Raw genomic sequence first — 15,962 nt, 5'->3', positions numbered from 1 at the left:
CCTTTTGCATTTTTAAAAGGTATGCTGCCAGTTCTCCTCAGGTAAAAATAATCTAATCAGGTTTATTATCAAATAAGGAGGTTAATACAGAACTTATAAAATATTTAAGTAATCGTAACAGCCTTAACATTATAAAACCTCGATTCGAGAGGGGTTAGCACTGTTACTTGTACATTTGATGAACAGAAATTAGCAACATCTTTCTGCTGCTAAATCTACTGAAGTATTAGTCAATTGTACATAAAGAGAAATAAAAAATTAAAATATGGCAAAATGCTAGCCAAAATCACAGTGAAATAAAAATGGCCTTAAAATTTTATTTTAAAATGTATTTCTGCTACCTTTTTCTTTCTCCTGTATTCCTTCCACCTACTTCCATATTTTAAGGACAAAATCAGATAGATTGTTTTCTTTGATTGACTTTGTCCTTCTTTATCCCCTACATTGAAACAGCAACTATGGCTGCCAGCAGAGAAACCTTAGGGGCTTTAAGACTATCCATCTATTTCACAGCTGGAGCAAAGTAATTCAGATAAGAGTCTTGCAAACAACTCCATTTGTTTTCCATTGAAGATATTTTTATTTTCTGCTTGAGGAGAACTTCTCAGGTCTGGAGATGCTATGGGCTACATGTATGGCAAAAGAAAATGTGTATAATTCCACATAAAATTTCTAATGGGCCTTCCCTTAGCCTTGTTACATGATCTACTTAAGAATACTTATTCTTTTTCATTCCAATGTATGTTTTCAAAATTAATTCATTAAAAATTTATTGGCATCCGTTCGGCTTACATTTATAGCATACCAAGAATAAAAATGTTGATCTTCATATTTCAACAATTTTTCAAGTTAATTCTTGATTCCAGAGGAAGAGTCTTCTTTTTTTACTATGTTAGTAGCATTAAAACAAGTTTGGTGTGTGTGTATTTAACTAACTATGTGTTGAGGATCTAAATATGTGTTGAGGATCTGTCACAGGTAAAAAGAGTCTTATATGTATTATTTCTTTCAATCCATACAAAAGTACTTTGAAATAGGTACTTTGTTCCTACTTAAGGGATAGGAAAAACGAGTTAGAAAGTAGTTAAGCTTGAATCACAGAGAGGAATGCTCTCTCTCCACTATGCACTCTTATAAGATGGGCTTGTTCCAGTGGAAATTTACACATCTCAGAAGGACACAGCAAAAAATATTATGTGTGAGGTGCAGTGCAGCTTGATGGTGAGAGGTCCCTTCCATTACTTCAAAAGCAGATACGGAGCTAAATTCAAAATCCATTACTGGCATGGTATAGTCCCTGGGCTTTTTGCAGATGGACAGATACTGGCCATTAGCAGAGATTAAATAATTTACCTGAGCTGGCCTTGAGCACTCAGTGCCAAGGAAGAATTTGTAACTAATGTCTTGAGAGTTGCTTGGTCTACTGAATTGCAGATAATCCTCTATTTATAGGACGTTTTATACCTCAGTTTTTCTGAGATTAATAGTAATTACTTTCAAGAGAAACGTAAATAATTCCCTTTTGGTGGTCTCATGTAGTCCATCTTTCTGCTGTTTCTTCTTTTTTGGTTGAGTCACTGAAATTTAAGTTCAGAAATGAGAAATTATCAGTGTCTGTGACCGTAAGAATGTACTTATTCCATCTTTCATGGCCCTCATCAGTCCCTCCTTGAGGAAGCCTCAGTCATTCAACATGTAAAATGGTTAGATAACCGCTTGTCTTAGACAGGATGTCATGTTTAATAGCCTTGAAGGACACCATGAGCCTGTTACTCATTCGGAAGCCAGTGAACATAACCAGGAGGTCTCCACTCTCAGGAGCTTTATAGAGAAATGTGGCTTCAGGGTATTTCCTTACAAAATATAGAGGCTACGACGAGAAAGAAGGCCCAGTGGAATCAAACTCCTTTGATGGGGGTGCCTGGACAAACGTGTAAGAAAACCTGAGAGAGTGTAGCAGGTGGCTGTGGGCTACAGAGGACTAGGTGCAGGTGTGGTAAAAATAAAACTACAGATGGTTGAGACCGTGGGTGACTCATCTCTCCACCCCCCCAACCTCTTTAGTTTTTTTGTTTTTTTTTTTTTTAACATTTTGACTGAAATTTTTACTAAAAGTACCAAATTTTCAAATTCTTAGTCAAGACAGGAAGATTGTACCATAAGAAATCCATTCCTACTGTCTCTCCTCATTGCCATATTTGTTTTCCAAGATTTTTTTTAAATGTGGAAAGTTTTGCAGGGAATTCTCTCTCTCCCTCTCTGACAAATACTTTTTTCATCTCCAGAAACAAACTCTTCTTGAAAATGAGATCAGCAGATCACACATTGGAATACACAAATACACCGCACCAGAATGCCATACTTGCCTTCTAGCCCATCACCTGAAATACATTCAGGAGACACACGGGTACACCCCACTCCTAGCGCAGGGGGCTGACGTACTCTTCACGTGCCAGAGCTGTGGCTGGAATATCTGGTAATCCAGAGTTTTACGGGAAACTTTATTTACTGGATTGACCTGCATATACACAATCGTCACTTCTGTCTCCGCCGAATTGGAGGGAACTAGCATATCGTTTTACTCTATGAATAAGGCACAGTCTCTACTCCCTGGATATTGGGGGCAGGGAGGAGTAACCTGCATGTCTCTCTGGCTTTGCTGTTTGGAGTGGACACTTAGCACTGCTCATCGAAGCCCTCCACGATCCAGTTCGCCCTTGTCCCGTCTGCCCATGACCCTCGCCCTCAAGCCGCTCTTCTGGAGCCCGTTTCCAGGGCAGACCCGCGGCTAACCGGTTGGGCGCTCCGGGACAGTGTAGACAGAGCCGGCGTTCTCAGTGTCCGCTGCGGGCCTGGTTTGGCTCCGCACGCGCAGCGCCGGCGCAGCCCGCCAGGGGGACCCCGACCCGTCCAGGCGGCGTCTGATAAGAAAGAGTCCAAGGGGCGTGGAGCCAAGGCGCCTGCTCAAAGAAACCCGGGAATCGGCCGGGGCTTCCCCACTGCTCCGGGGGACTGGCGAGGCCCGGACCCCCAGCTCTGGTGCCCGGGATATCACCGCAGCGCGAGGCGTGCTCCGCGGGTGGGCGTGTCCATTTCCACCCTCTGGCCCTCCAGTCCGGAGAAGAGCTCCTGAAAGTGGGTATTTTGTTCCCAAAGATAGATTCTGTCTGCGGTGATCCCGGCTCTTTGCGGCTGGAGCACGGTCGGGGGATTGGGGTCCCGGAGGGGGAGGAGCAGATCTTGTCTGGATCCTGGAGGAGGAGGCGGCGGCCCGCGAGCGTGCGGGCAGCAGGCGGGGGGAGTTCCCACGGGTGGGGGGCGGCGGCGAGACTGGCGCGGACCGGGGTCCAGATCCGGCGGCGACGCTCGGGGAAGCCCGCTGCGCCCCCGCCCCCGGCCCCCACCCCCCAGCCCCCAGCCCCCCGCTTCGGCGCTTGTGGCTGAGGTTTGCTTGGGATCCGTCTGGAGCCGAGCAAAAAACTTTTCCCCTCCCAGCGCCCGGGTCCCTTTTGTCTTTCGCGGCGGCGGCGGCGGCGGCGGCTGAGCTGCGAGTCCCTGTCCCCTGCCCGGCGCGCCGCGCCCGCTGACCCCCGAGGGCAGGAGCGCTCGGACTCTGCGCGCCCGGTGGCGGCGGCCGGCGGCCCCGCAACCCGCACCCGGCACCGGCAGCGCCGCGCCCCCCGCCCCGAGGCCGCCGCCGCCCCCCGGCGCGCGGGAAGGGACGCCCGCCCCCTCGCCTGACTCATCGCCCGCCGTGGCCGCGCCGCGTCCGCGGCCCGAGCCCGCCGGGATGGGGAGGGAGATCGCGGCTGCCCGCGGCTGCCCAGGTTCCTGTTGACGCCCGACCCCGCCGCCTCCTTCCTCGTCTCCAGAGGCGCCCGACGTCCCACGGGGTCTGGAGGGACAGCCCGGAGAGGCGACTGGACCCCCGAGGCCCCGCGCTCAGGACAGGTGAGGGCGAAGGAAGGGTGCTGCCCGGGCCGGGGAGGTGGGTGGGCAACCCCTGCAGCCGAAGCTGCACCCCCCCCTTCCCCTTGCTTCAGCCTCCAGAGTTAGGGCAGACACTGTCTCCCGAACTTTGGGAAATAAACCAAGTCCGCCCTCAGTTCCGGACTCCCCAGCCCCCGGAGCGCAAGAGAAGCCGTGCGGGGCAGCCTCCGAGGACCCGGAGCCCTGGAGCGCCGGGCTGGGTTTCTCCAAGCTACACCCTCCTTTGTCTCCGTTCCAGAGTCAGCATTCTCTGTGAAGAGGTCCACAGCGTTCGTTCACAGTAGTCCTCGGCAGGAGCAAAGTGCTCAGGATTCCCTAAAGCGGTGTCTATATGTGGTAGTGTCTGCATAGGCAAAATGGAGAGGCGAAGCAATTATCTGCCAAATTCAGCACTGTTCTCCCTGTATAGTCCGTCCTTAAGAAAAAGGGCTGAGGGTCTGTAAGATTTGCTTCATTAATCATTCTTTTGCTATAATTAATTGTCCAAGCCAGCATTTCACATTGTGTGGGTGCAAGCTCTCTGTGTGTATTTACTACCCTTAGATTTAGATTGAGAAGTGTGTGTGTGTGTGCGTGTGTGAGCGTGATATTTGTAATAAAAACAATTCGTTGTTCAGTACCAGGCATTGGTAATGCGAGAAAGTCAGATATTTCACATATATGTAATTTACTAATTGGAGTCAGTCCCGGTAAACCTTTGGCTGATGTATTTCGACCAAATATGTTGGACTAAAGTGTCTCTTACCTTGTTTTTCCTTCTGAAGACCTTCAGAATTAGTTGTAGACAACTGTACATATAGAAAACATTTCAAGAATCGACAACTGTTTTTATTTGTCAGTAGGAATGTTGAACTCTTTTGGTTTTGCAGTCAAACCAAGTTCTGAGGTACCCTTTCTCTAGTGCTTTATGCATAAATATTACCAGTGCCTATTAAAAGCTCTTTACTTTGATGGCTTGTGGTGTCTTGCATTATGGAAATACTTATTATAAAATGACCTTCATTTGTTATTTGGCTACTAATACTAGACTGTATTACCATTTTGTGAAAAGTAGGCTAAATCTGAAACTTCTTAAGCCTTACTTTATTTTCCCACCACCGTTTGCCCATACAGAGGCATCTGCGTGTGGTTTCATGCTTTTCAATCAGCTTCAGTGAAGAGCAGGAGTCCTTCTAAACAAAATAAATTTTCCATTAAGGGGAAACTATAGTTAAATGCTTTTGTAATTTAATGTTATGAGATTTTTTTTTTTTTTACTCTTAAAAATATATACTGAGGGGCCAGCCCCATGGTGTAGCAGTTAAGTGCTTGCGCTCTGCTGCTGGCGGCCTGGGTTCAGATCCCGGGTGTGCACCGAAGCGCCGCTTGTCAAGCCATGCTGTGGTGGCATCACACATAAAGTGGAGGAAGATGGGCAGGGATGTTAGCCCAGGGCCGGTCTTCCTCAGCAAAAAGAGGAAGATTGGCATGGATGTTAGCTCAGGGCTGATCTTCCTCACAAAAACAAAAAATATATGTGTGTGTGTGTATATATATATATATATACACACACGCATATACTGAAGTGTTAGGAATGATTTTCTCTAACGAAGTCCTACTAGAGAGCTCATAATTATGAGATGATTTAGCTGCAATTTGTAACTCTGGTTATAATTAGCTTTGTATCCTAGGCTGGGGAAGCCTTCAGCGGAGGAGAGAGAGTGGTTGCATGGGAAATCTCTGTGTGCAGTTTCCAGGCAGTTGGCACAGAAAGGTTTTACCTGTTGCTTCTGAGTCGGGTCCCAAAGGCACCGGTTATCAGAAGGGATTCTTCAGGAAACATCATTGTGAAGAGGGATGGCTGCACTTGTCCTTTTAACTTGGAGGAATTTTTAGTGAAGCTCCAAGAGTTAGACTGCCATCGTTAGACTTGTGTGGTTTCAGAATTTTGACAACAGCTCATTGGGCGAGAAAGATAACTTCTGACATATAGCGGGAGTGAATCTGAGCTGATTGTTTAAATTCTCTCATTCCCACGATGATTCTCAGCTTACAGGAAAAGAAATTCATATTTAGCTTGGGAAAATAGATGAGAACAAAGATAAAAGCAGATGTCACTTTTTAGGTTTCTTAAGCAAAATTAGTAGAAGGTAAAATAACAAGTCCTCATGGTAATGCATATTACTTATCAAGTAGAATGTAGAGTCTGAAAGAGGAGGCAGTTTTAAAATAAATTTCCTTTAGTGTTACTCTCCCTAAATAGATGACAGCATGGGGAGATTCGTCAAGCAAAACACATCTGGAATAAGAACTTGTGTAATGATGGAAAAAACAAATCTGCAGTGCGTGGAGTCTTCATTTTATTAGGAATATATGATTTGCAGTTTTATCAAGAGTACCCATCAGGACTTAAGATATGCTTGTCTACTAAGGTCTAACATGTGCCCAAGCACTCGGAGGACATGGATGAACACTTGTGGTGACGTGCTAGCCAATGGACGGCAAGGTAGCCTCTCCTGTGGGCGCTTATAGGCTGGTGGGGAGGGGACTGAACAGTGTGCCGCAGCTCACTGAGCACCTGGGGCGGTCGTTGAGCATCAGGGGACTGGTGTACACTGGGGAGCAGTATGGGGGGTTGCAAAGGGCACTGGGTGAAGAGTTGGGAAACCGGACTTGTCAGTCTGACTGAGCCACTGATTACATGGCCCTGGATACGTTCCTTGGCCTTTCTGGGCCTCTGTGCCCTCATCGACAGATCTAGGGCTTTGGACTAATCTTCCCATCCTCTTTTTAAAATGCTGCATGATGCGTTCTGGTGGAATTAAGGAGAGGGAGAAATCAGAATGTAGTGTGGGGGGTGTGGTTAGTAGAGTTTGGGTTGGGGCAGACAGGCTGGAGGCTGTGCCGGATGTAGGGAAGGATCATATGATGCTAATAGGAGGTAAAGGAGATCTGACATGGGGCGTGTGGCCCATCATGGATTATCTGAGTTCACAATACATCATAAGAGAATACATACCAACTGTCACTTAGTACTTGATGGTTTTTGATAAATTTTCATAAATAATGGCAATTGATTTTTCATAACCACTTTAAGAGGTAATTAGAGCAGGAAGGTGATGAAGCCAGGACTAATACTGCAGAGCACGTTTGCCCTACTGTGCTCCATTGCCTCTCTGCAGGATTTGTGGACACAGGAGAAGCTGCACCACACTCTGGAAACCCTGTGTAAGTGGGGGAGAGAGATAAGATTGGCGTCAGATTTTAGTGGAGGTTCAAATCTGGGTAAAAATTTGGGTTACATTCTGAAAGATGAGAGTCTCCAATTTTGAGATGGAGACCTCCTGAAATGTCTTGAATTCTGCTCGTTGATGTTTAGTCTGATTACTCTATTCTGTGCTTCCTCTTGCCTCACCTCCCTCCCCTTCCTCAGCAGGAATTCTGGGGATTTGACTATTACAGAATCATTGATAAGACTCTTCCAAGAGCTCTGAGTGCAGCTGGAGAAAGGAAATTCCCATATAAAGGTGAGGATTCTTGGGCCATTGCACTGTTAATTAATGGGGTATGTCCCAGTAGCGAGTTGTGCTTTGGAAACTTTGTTCCCAGAGGTGAAATGACACATGACTCATTGGAATGTGAGCTGAGCAAGGTGTAAAGATGTGGATCTATACATTCCCTCCTGCAACACCCTGTCACTCCGCCCAGAGCCTTAAATACACCAAGGGTGGACAAGTCCCGCTCCTCCCCCTCCCCCCACAAAAGGACTTATTGGCTCATGTGACTGGAAAGTCCAAAGATTGACCTTGCTTCGGTTGTGGCTGGAACCCAGAGACTCACACGACTTTGTCAGGGTTCTTTCTCTCTGTCCCCATTTCTCAGCTCCTTTTCTCTTTGGGTCAGCTTCATTCTGAAGCCCCTTTCCATGTGCTGAGAAAGGCAACTGTCAGTACTTCCAAGCCTGCGTTCTTGGGCTTTTGAGCAGTAAGAAAGAGAGATCTTGTCTCTTCCAGATCCTGTTTGCAGAAATCTCCTGGAAGGGCTCTGACCCTGCTTCGGTGGTCATTAAATCAGTCTCTGCATCTATCAGAGAGTGGATCACGTGCCCAGTGCTGTGTGTATGTGGTGCTGGTGGTGAAGTGGGGAGGAGGAGGCTGGTAGGAGCATCGTGATGGACAGTTCTGTGAAGATCACATAGAGGTGTGGTTCTCCCAAGCTAACAATGCTGCCAATCAAAAACAGCATGTCTTCTACTGAGGAGAATTGCCCCTTCCTTTTTTGGGACAGCCCCTTGCACAATAATGTGAAGTTTGCACATGGAGGCAACTCAGGTGCCAGAGGCCATGCAAATTCCAGAAGTGGGACTCTCCTCCCAGCCAAGGCAAAGTCTAGTGATGAAATAATGCCTGTATGTCTAGACTTTGCTAAAAGGAGTGTGGTTCCCAGAATATTATTGAATGAGAAGCCCACCATTTATTCATGTCTGTATACTTTTAGCAAATACCCCTGTGCTTTATTTCCAGCCTAGGGATTTCATTTCCAGAAGCCCTGGTCATCTAGAGATCATGAGATCAGAGACCCCTACTTTGGACATGATAGATCCAGTGAAAGTTTGAGCAAGGAAGTGAAGTGTTGAACACAGAACTATTATGCAGATTCATTGGGTTCTTGGGAGATGGGCAGGCACGGGAGGGGAGGCAGCAGGCACAGATTAGAGTTCATTTTCACTTAGGAGGCATAAGGTCACAGTCCCACATTAGAATATTGGCATGTGTAAGCAACACTGTGAAAGTCTGGTGAGGTTGCACGTCAGGAAGAAGGAGCATCGGTGTTGACAGAAGCGTTGATGGGATGAAATGGATCAGGAGGGACCAGACCAGGGAGACAGGCTGGGCCAGTAGGTGGAATGGTTGTGTGTTGTGGGCAGGTTCACAGCAACTGGTTGTATAGAAGGGAGCCCTGTGGTCACCACAAGTTTAAGAGGCCAAACCTTTCTGTGTGTAGCACTGACATTTATTGAGGACCCACCTAGTATGCCAGGTACTGCGTTACATGCCTTAAATTCATTATATTATTTAAATCTCATAGAAGCCGCCTAAGGGGAGAAAGTGGAAAGTTAGAGAGGTAAATAACTTGCTTAAGGTTATGTGGGCATGAAGTGGTAGCCCTGGGAATCAAACCCTGGCAGTATGAAACAAAAGCTGTGCTTTAATAACTGTGCAACACTGCCCCTCAAGCCTGAGGTCAGAATCCAGGATGTCGGGCCAAATTGAAGGATGGGCCCAAGATTGGGCCTTCTTACAGGCAAGCAGAGTGACAGAAGTCCAGAGGGGATGGAATGAGGTCATCAGAGGGAAGGTGTGGAGCATCCACGCTCAGCAGCGTACTGGACAGGAATGCCAAGGCAAGACTATAACAAGCATCGATTCTTGGTTTGGGGGTTGGGGTACGGCAAGGGAAGAGGGTGCGAGCAGTATCAGGAAGTTGAACAGGTGGGCAAATCAACAGAACAGCTAGAGCTTCATTGTCGATCTGAGGACAAGAACTCCACCATCTGCCCTGCTTGAAGCGCCCTTCCTCGTGTAAGTCGATGAGAATACGAAAGGGGCGGCTCCTCGGAGGGAGACAGGGTTCTATTCGCTGTCAGGCATTATTGGAGAAAAAAGAGCTAACGTTTGTAGAGTGCTTGCCGTGTGCCTTAGATACATAATCTCGCCAAATCTTCGGTACAGCCCTGGAAGGGTAAATAGTGTGGCTTTTTTTTGAGCCAGGAAATGGAGTCTTAGAGAGGTTAAATTACTTGCCCGAGCTCCTGGAGCCAGACTGGAAGATGAAGGCGCTGTCATGGAAACCCAGATCTGTCTGCATCTAGACCTCATCCTGGATCTTCAGGGAGTCAGCCTGGTCCTGGCAGGGCAAGGTCAATGTCAAGTCTGGGCGATAGAAATGGGAAAGTCAGCAGGGGCATATGAAGGGAGACCGGGAGTTAACTTTTAGACATGAGAATGTGAGAAGAGAGCAGGTCATCTGAAGAGTGTTGTCCAGCAGGATTATATGCAGCTTTGGCAGAAAAACTTAATCTAGTAGGTTTTTTCCCCTCAGTGCGGGATCTCTATCATTATGCAGGATAGCTACGTCAGCAAGTCAGATGTTTGGAAGGCTTAATTTTAGTCACTGATTTCAGTTGAAGAGAAGGGACCTCTGCCAGCTACCATGGCCTGAATTTACCTTTATATATACAGGTACTTTGCCCTAAAATATGATAAATAAATACATACAGAGAGAGAGTGAGAGAGCGCAAGTGAGCACTAGTGCATACTGAATGTGGTAGGAACGTGGGACACATGCCAGCTAGGTCTAGCCTTGAAGATACTCTAGATGAAACTATTGACCGATGGAATGTGAGTGACATCAGATCATTCCCCAACAAAAGCAAGATCAAATTCTTACCTGCTTAGACGTGTGACTGAACATAGATTTCGCTGTGTGCAGTGGACTGTGTATATGTATATAAGATAAGAGGAAAGGGGATGAGAAGGTATATGAAAATATGTATTTGAGGCATATTTGTGAGAACTCAACCTATTTGGGGAGGTAAAACAACCATGCATAAAACTTCTAAAGCAACACAATAGAATAATATGATTTTAGAGTTGGAAGGACCTTTCAGAGAATAGTCAGAATCACAGTGCTAGCTAGTATTATGCAATACAAACTTAACAGCAGCACTTGAATGTAAGTGTTATGGAGACTAAAAGGAATGGGACCATCTGAAACCTGTGGTCAATGAGGGGAGGCTTCCAGAAGGAGGTGAGTTCCGTTGAATATGTATGGCAGAGAGACGAGAGGAGGGCATTCCAGATAGGACTAAGGACGTATCAATGCCCTCCAGCCGGAGACCACCAGGAAATTACCTGTGGTTGAACAGGTGGGGTTTGCTACTCGTTACAGCGAGGGAAGATGTACACTGTAGGGAAACATGGGGCGTCTTGGGAGGAGGGTGTGAGAAATTAGTTATTATGGGATTTGGACTTGTGTCAAGTGATGTGGGAGAGGCTTAAAGAAGCAGGGCTTTGCTCGGGTTTGAAGCGGGGATAATCCTGTGATTTTGTATCTTAATAAATCTTCTCTAGAAGGAGGCAAGACTGGAGAGGCTAATGCTGTAATTGGCCAAGAAGCAGCAGTCATTCATTAGCCACATGGGGTGGGTATCGGTCATTTGGGGTGTGACGATGTTCGTGTTGTTTGTGTTCAGATATGATGATGTACTGGTCTTGTTTCTGTCTTGAGCCATCGGGGTCACAGAACTGCCTTATCTGGTACTGATGTTTCACTGATGTGAAACCGTTTCCATCCAGCAGGAGAACACTGGGGCCAAGCTATGAGCACCAGACCAGCTCCCGCTGTCAGGGGCTGCTCTGCTCTCTCTGCTGTCTCACAGACTGGAAATTATATTCCAAAGGATACCTGATTCTGTGCACAAACCAAGATTCCCACTACAATGGGATCCTGTTAGCAAATGTTTCTCTTGGGGGTTATTGAGGTGATTTCCTTCCTATATTGTAATAATTTATTTAACAGCATTTATTAAGTGCCCACTGTTTACCAGGTACTTGGTTAGATTCTGGGGATGTCAGGGTAACAAGGATCTCAAGAATTTCATAATCTAATGAGGGAACCAGATATAAACCAGTGATCACAATGCATTGAAATAAAGCTCGTAGAGAGATTAGAATAGGTAAAGAACATTAGAGGCTCCTCGATAAAAGTAATGCGGAATGAGCAGACTCCTTTGCAAAAAGTGAGTTCATCACAGAGGTGCTGAAAGGTTGGCAGCTGCTAAGGAATATTTTCCTTTTTGAGATTCAGCATCTTTGGGCTGAAATGCAGGGCGAATCCAGAGAATCTCAGGATTCTCTCTAAGCTGATTTTGGCACAGGAGAGGACAGATTTTGGCTCTTTTGGCAAACCACGTATCGGACCAGCTCAGTGAACATACTTGTGCAAGAAATTTTAATACAGTAGAGTTACTTAGCATTTCTGAAGAGATATTATTATTTCTAATCATAAAAGCAATACATGCTGCCAATAAAAACTTTGGAAAATACATTAAGTATAAAAAAATTAGGGAGAAAATTTGCCCATAATCCGTTGACCCAAAGGCACCCATAACAATTTGGCATTTTCTTCCTCTTTAGTTTTAATGAATTTTTTCTATAGTTAATAATATTACAACCTGCTCTGTTTGCTTAACCATATGTCCTAAATATTTTCCAACTTGTAGGCAAGCTTTATTAATGTCTGTGTAATAGTTGATTGTGTGGATACACCATGATTTATTAATGGTTCCCTTAAAATTGGACCTTTAGCTGTTTCCAAATATCTGGTATTATAAATGGCATTCTAATGAAATCTTTGTTCAAATTTCAGATTACATCTTTAAGGAAGATCCATGGAAGGGTAATTCCTGGGTCAAAGAGTGTGAATGTTTTAAGACTCTTGATACTTAATGCAAAACTGATTTTTAGAAGAAGTGAACTTATGAGTGACAGTGCATGGAAGTACCCCCTCACCAGGGCTGCACCAGGGGTTTGTCTATTTATTTTTTAGATAAGAAATGCTACCATTTCAAAATGAGTAACAGTTGATGCTAACTCCTGATTTTGTTTGTTACCAAAAACTCTCTTTTTAAATGTAGGCTATTAACATATTGTGATAAATTACTTAATTTTTAAAAGTTTATTTACAAGTATTTCTGAATATACAGATAGAGGCCCATGACAGAGAGAACTTTAGCTTATGAGTGATTTTTTAAAGGCAATGATATGCACATCCTGTGAGGGCACTCTTTAGACCATAGCATTGAGAATGTGTGAGGGGAGGTAATGCAGAACAAGAGCCCCACTCTGCAGAGCAACCCTCTCCAGCTCCACCTCTGTAGCTTGGTGGCCAGGTACTTGCAGTCACGGAATGTTCTAATTGTTGTGCTCATGGTCCCCTGCTGTTCGAATGGCTGTAACCCCAGTGAAGGCAGGACCGTGTCTGTTTTGTTCACAGCTATGTCCTAGCAGGTGACCCAGGACCAGGTTGGGCTGTGTGAGGTAGCGTTTGCTCTAAAGTAGGATGAGAAAACCCTTGAGATTGCTCCTTAATGATTCCCCCCTTTGTTAGTCACTGATTCCCCAAAAACATGCCAAACAAATATCTTGAATTTTGAACCTTTGATTTTGCTCCCTTTTCCAAAGAAAAGTCAACCACATCATAGTATCTGGTTTTCATAATGATGAGTTTTGACTTGCTCCACAAGAAGAAGGAAGTTGGATCTTGCTTAAACCTCTGTAGGGTTTTTTGGGGTCCAAAAACATTGTTTGATACTGCAAGGGAACTATTAAACCTACTGCAGCTCTCAATTTGAGGTGGGTTTTGAATGCTGGTTTCAATTTTTCCACAATTGCTATTTTTTCACAAAAATATTTCACAACTAAAATAAAAATAATTTTGGTTTTCTTCAAAAAGTTGAAGGAAAATATTATTATAGCATTGCAATTCCATTTTCTTTTATGGATCTCAGTCAATAATTTTGAGCAAAATTATTTTCATTCATTTGTTCACCAAATCATTATTTAGTGAGATTCATTCAGTGGTTGTTATTAAATTATCCTTATGACCCATTTTGTCAAATGTGAGGCACAGGTTACACAATGAAATGTAGAAAACCATGCAGGAAAGCATGACCTATACATTTGTTATTTGCTTTCTGATAAGACATGGAAAAATTCTCATAACACGCCTGAAATAGTCAACTAAAGCCCTGTAGAAAGTTCATTCATTAATAATTTATTCAATATATATTATGTGCTGGCAGCCGGGGATAGGGTAGGGAGTAAAACAAAGGGTGTGGGGGAGAGTACATTCTAGATGGGGGTGACAAACAAGGCAGTTTCAGAGAGTGTATAAGGTTGTGTGGAAAGTAAAGGATGCTGATGTAATAGAGTGCCTAGGCTTTTGTAGATCAGATGGTCAAGGAAGACCTCTGATCTTCCCTGAGTTTGAGGCCTCTGAGCTGAGACCGGCAAGACACTCAGGACCCAGCCTTGCATATATGATGGCTTTATTCTCAGTGTACTGGGAAGCCATTAGAAGGTTTTTCTTTTGGAGCATGAGGTTTGAGGTCATTTATCAAAAATAGGAGTTAAGGTTAAGAATGCAAAGTAGTACTTCACTGTGATGAGGGTATTGGGATTGGGAACAAAAGCAACATTCACGTTAGAAACTCTCTGTGTGGTTATGCTCAGGATGTGCCGTGCATCATTATGTGGCTGAAGACATTCCATATACAGTATATCTACCTTCAAATACAAATATTAAATATTGATATAAATATTGTCCTCTCAGTAGAATATAAACAGTTTAGTCCATCCACTGCAAAGTTTTTTGTTATGTGAAGCTTATGTGTTTTAACTGTGCCTAGCATAGGTGACTTGTATATTGTATGCATTCAGTAAACGTTTGCTGAATTAATTATATTGAATCTTCTATAATGTCAGAGAAAGAAATCACCCTAGGATATAAAATCACATTTAAGACACAGTATTTTTATGAACAGACCAAATCATTTCTTTGAAAAAATTTAAACAAAATGTTAACTGTACTCTGAATATTAATAATATTTAAAAATTATATTCAAAGTGTTAAAAATTGAAATATTGAAAATAAAAAATATAATACACAGCTATAATTATATTCTTTACATAATTCCCCATCCCGCCCCAGTATAGGTAGAAATCTCTGGAAAGTCCACATGTTAGATGAAGGTTTCATTAGCATCAGGTGATCTTATCAGACCTATCTTGACACTGGTGGAAATTCCTTATTTATTTTGTGAGTCTCCCAGTCTTTGAACTAACCTCTATTCAGAACTCTTCTGCCGCCACCTGCATAGTTGGATATAAGATGATCATTCGTGATGTTTGTTAGTGGCTATTTAGTTCAGTGTCTTCCAGGAGATCTAGTTCACAATATGCTTATTGAGTCATCAGACGTTTCTGGAGAGCATGCTAAGTGCCGGCCACTGTGGTCAGTGCTGGGGGCGTCAGAGGCTTCTCCTTTTCAAGAACTCACAGTCTAGAGGGCCGCTGGGTAAGACCGTACATCGTCAGAGTGAGGGTGAGAGTTTGAAATAAGATGGTATTTAGGTCTCCTTGAGTCTAAGTTTGGGGACATGAGGTGGTAATGAGTGAAACTGTAGATTAATTCACAGAAGCCTTAAATTCGGAATTTGGTTAAGTGATTTTTAAAAGACAGACTACAAAAAGAAGACAAAGATGAAAAAGGTAGCACATGCCATCCATCTCCAGGTAACAAGGCCACCTGCGTCGTGACTCTCGTTTCTGCAGCTGTTACCCTGGGGACTCCTTGTTCTCCTCTCCAAGGCCAGAGGCTCGTTGCTCATTTGGCAGGAGACCTGCTGACTGGCAGGCCCCCAGGACTCAGCCCCACCCACCGCCCCCTGAACCCAGCCCTCCCTTCTACAGCCTCCTGCATGGGGCGGGGGTAGAAACTGGGGGGGTAGGCTCTCCTGCCGTGGAGTCCAGCCACCTAAGCTCCTCCTCCAAGTTGTCATGGACACCACTCCTCCCTGACCTTCACATACTCCTGCTGCTTTAGACTGGCAGATTCTCAGTCTTGCTGCCTTCTTGATTTCTAGCAGAGCATCACTCATTCATTCCTTCATTCATTCAATAAATATTTTCTGGGTACCTACTATGTGCTATTTTGGGCACTGTATATATAACAGGAAACAAAACACAGTTCCTCTCCTTGTGACTCTTACATTCCAGTTCGAGAAACAGACATTACACATATAATTTGTTGTGACAAATAAGCAAAAGAAAAATGAAACAGAGCTTGGGGACGGAGAGCACTGGGATGGGGAGTAGAGTAGCACAGTCCCAGACAGCCCTTCTGATTGGGTCTGACATTTGAGCAGAGAC

At 44.6% G+C, this 15,962-nt stretch overlaps 1 protein-coding gene across 2 annotated transcripts in view; it reads left to right on the top strand.

The window, feature by feature from the left end:
• The first annotated feature begins 2,996 nt into the window (after positions 1-2,996).
• TMEM200A (transmembrane protein 200A) overlaps positions 2,997-15,962 on the top strand; it is a 74,738-nt gene continuing 61,772 nt past the window's right edge. Inside the window, exons 1-2 of one of the 2 annotated variants that reach the window (XM_058566298.1) lie at positions 2,997-3,135; positions 3,873-3,951. The gene's annotated coding sequence lies outside the window, so the exon portion shown is untranslated. The remainder of the gene's footprint in view (positions 3,136-3,872; positions 3,952-15,962) is intronic. The other variant, XM_058566299.1, reaches the window with a different exon arrangement.

Source organism: Diceros bicornis, chromosome 23 (genome assembly GCF_020826845.1).
Source record: "Diceros bicornis minor isolate mBicDic1 chromosome 23, mDicBic1.mat.cur, whole genome shotgun sequence".
In the NCBI taxonomy this organism is placed as follows: Eukaryota; Metazoa; Chordata; class Mammalia; order Perissodactyla; family Rhinocerotidae; genus Diceros; species Diceros bicornis.
Note: the sequence above shows the minus strand (reverse complement) of the source record. Positions and strands in the feature narration are given on the sequence as shown.